We start from the raw sequence: 2874 nt of genomic DNA, 5'->3' as shown, positions 1-2874 counted from the left end.
AAAAAAAAAAAAAAAAAAAGATTCGGATAGCCAGATGAAAAGAAAAAAGAGGGGAAATGCAAAAATTAAAGGCACTTTCTCTTTCATGGAAAGCTTCTCCTCCTTTCTCTGCTGTTCCTGCTCCCTCTGCTTCCCCTGCATGTCCTTATCCTTCTTTGCTTCTAACTGACTGTAGTGGCTCCCAGGCAAGGGGGAGGTGATGATCTTTTAGAGGTGGCTCCCTTCATGAATAGATTTCCCTGTAAAGGGAGATGAAGGTACAACTTTCTACAACTACCTGCTCTATTTGAGGATACAAGTTTGTGTGCCTGGTGGCCTAGCCCTGAGTCTACTTTATGTTTTAGACCAGATTCCACCTCCAGGAGGTCTTATCATCTACACACCACACAACACACAACTAGAAAGGCAGAAATAATAAAGAGACAGGATCATGGGATGATTGAGAACTTGGATAAAAGACTGTGCTTTGGTTTGAATGTGTCCTCCAAATTTCATGTGTTGGAAACTTAATCCCCAAATTCATGTTTGATAGTATTTGGAGGTGGGGCCTTTGGGAGGTAGTTAGGATTAGATAATTTCATTAGGGTGGGGCCCCCATGATGGGACTGGTGGCTTTATAAGAAGAGGAAGAGAGACCTGAGCTGACATGCTGTTACTCTCTTGCCATGTGATACCTTCCAGCACGTTATGTCACAGCAAGAAGGCCCTCACCAGATGCTGGCACCTTGATATTGTACTTCCTAGACTCCCGAAATAAACCTCTGTTCTTTATAGATTACTCAGTCTGTGGTATTCAATTATAGCAACAAAAAATTGGCTAAGACAGACTGTGTTCCCATGAGGCAACAGAATGGAGAGTAGCTGCACTTGTCACTTGGAAAAAGACAGGCAACCAAGGTATAAAACTTATGAATGTCAAAACTGGAACTGAAGTGTTGTGTAATTTACATTTTTATTGTCTCAGTGTGAGGAAAACCAGACCTTCCTATTTGGATAGCCAGCAAAACTGATGCCATTGAGTAGCTACCCAGGACTCTTGGGTGGTTCAGATTCTTTTCTCACTCATTTAAAGGCTTCTCTTCCCTGTGCCCCAGAAATTTGCAGTACTACTATGCAGCATGTTTTCAGTTTACAGCCTCATGTGTGGAGATGTGCACCAGCTACTGCATGGAATTTTGCAATGAGCAGACTTTGATCCTTTGATGGAGCAAGGATGTTGGTGTCCAGAAGATTACCACATCAGGGGTATGGTGGTCAAGAGAAGCTGACTATCCACCATCCCTCATAAATATGGATAATCTGAGGATAGAGGTTCCTTGAAACCTTTCTTGTAAAGAGGAACTGGAAGATATTGCAGCTGTTTACTCATAAGACAGGTGAGTACCTGATTGATTTCCATCAGTGACTTGTTCAGGCATTCTAAAAGTTTATTGGCATGGATCCAAGGTCATATAAAAATTACCCTCTGGCTCTAACCACCTTTATTTTAGCTCTCTCACTGACTATCCAAACCCAAGCTAAGGAAAAGGTAGTAGGATGGCAAAGGCAAACTATTACTCAAATCTTAGCAGCAGCTACTCAGTTTTGGGATAATCTAAGAACAAAAAAAGAAAAGAAGAGATTAAAGTTTGCTGTGTTCTCTGCTTAGTTAGAACTCTTTACTGAAGGGAATAATCCTACAATGACCAATCCAGAAAGGGAAGAAAGAAAGATGGGAGGCTGTACGTTGTTATTGCAAGAAGCCAGGGTGTTGGAAGAGGGAATGCAGAAGGACACTCTAGATGATGCAGAAACTGCAAAGATAAGAGAATTAGGAGAGCCTAGAACAAAACTTTCAGCTAGGAAATACTTGGCAAGTGGTTCAAAATTGACAAATTGAGGGAATCACAAAGGTGAGAACTAGTGGACTGTAATGTGTCAGTAACTTTTCCCATCTGGTGACAGGTTAATACAGGTTATGGATATTTTGGGTCAGCCTTCTACTTGTCCCCTTTCCTCTGTAATTCCCATAGAGATAGGTCCTTTGACTGAGGAACATGTGTTCTTCATTTCTCCTGAATCTCCTATAAACCTACTGGTGAGAGACCTGCTGTGCAACTTAATAGCTACTATATTCTCTACTGTGGATGAAGTGTCTGTGGAGCCTTTTGGGAAAAGGCACCTGATTTGGATACTATATACTTCTGAAAGAAAAGGGGTATTGCAGAGAGTGGCGGTCTCATACTGTGCTGGAAAAGTCCCCACAAGCTGAAACAAGTCACTTAAATGTGAAGTAAAAAACTATAAATCTTTTAGAATAAAACATGGGAGAAAATATTCATGACCTTGGGTTAGGCAAAGATTCTTAGATACAACACCAAAAGCATGACCCATAATAGAAAAAAATGAATAAACTGAACTTAATAAAAAATGAAAAAAATTTGCATTTCAAATTATTCCATTGAGGAAATGAGAAGACAAGCCACAGACTGGGAGAAAATATTTGCAAATCATATATCTGATAAAGGACTTGTATCCAGAATACATTAAGAACTCTTACAACTCAATCATAATAATGATAATAATAATCAGACAACTGAATTTAAAAGTAAGCAAAAGACTTGAAGGAGCATTTAATCAAAGGGAATGACAATACTGGATTAATTTGAGATATAAAAAATAGCTTACCAAAAAGATAAGCCATGGCCATGTGTCAACAATATCCTTTTTTGAGAGCTCAATTAAACATAATAAAACCAGTTATAAGGCCGGGCGCGGTGGCTCACGCTTGTAATCCCAGCACTTTGGGAGGCCGAGGTGGGTGGATCACGAGGTCAGGAGATCGAGACCACGGTGAAACCCCGTCTCTACCAAAAATACAAAAAATTAGCTGGG

At 40.2% G+C, this 2874-nt stretch overlaps 1 pseudogene; it reads left to right on the top strand.

Annotated features, from left to right (window-relative positions):
• Window positions 1-2874, top strand: part of LOC116812083 (GTP-binding nuclear protein Ran-like) — a 33322-nt pseudogene that overhangs the window by 21098 nt on the left and 9350 nt on the right.

The sequence above is a fragment of the Hylobates moloch genome, unplaced genomic scaffold (assembly GCF_009828535.3).
Source record: "Hylobates moloch isolate HMO894 unplaced genomic scaffold, HMol_V3 SCAFFOLD_7, whole genome shotgun sequence".
NCBI classification, from domain to species: domain Eukaryota; kingdom Metazoa; phylum Chordata; class Mammalia; order Primates; family Hylobatidae; genus Hylobates; species Hylobates moloch.
Note: the sequence above shows the minus strand (reverse complement) of the source record. Positions and strands in the feature narration are given on the sequence as shown.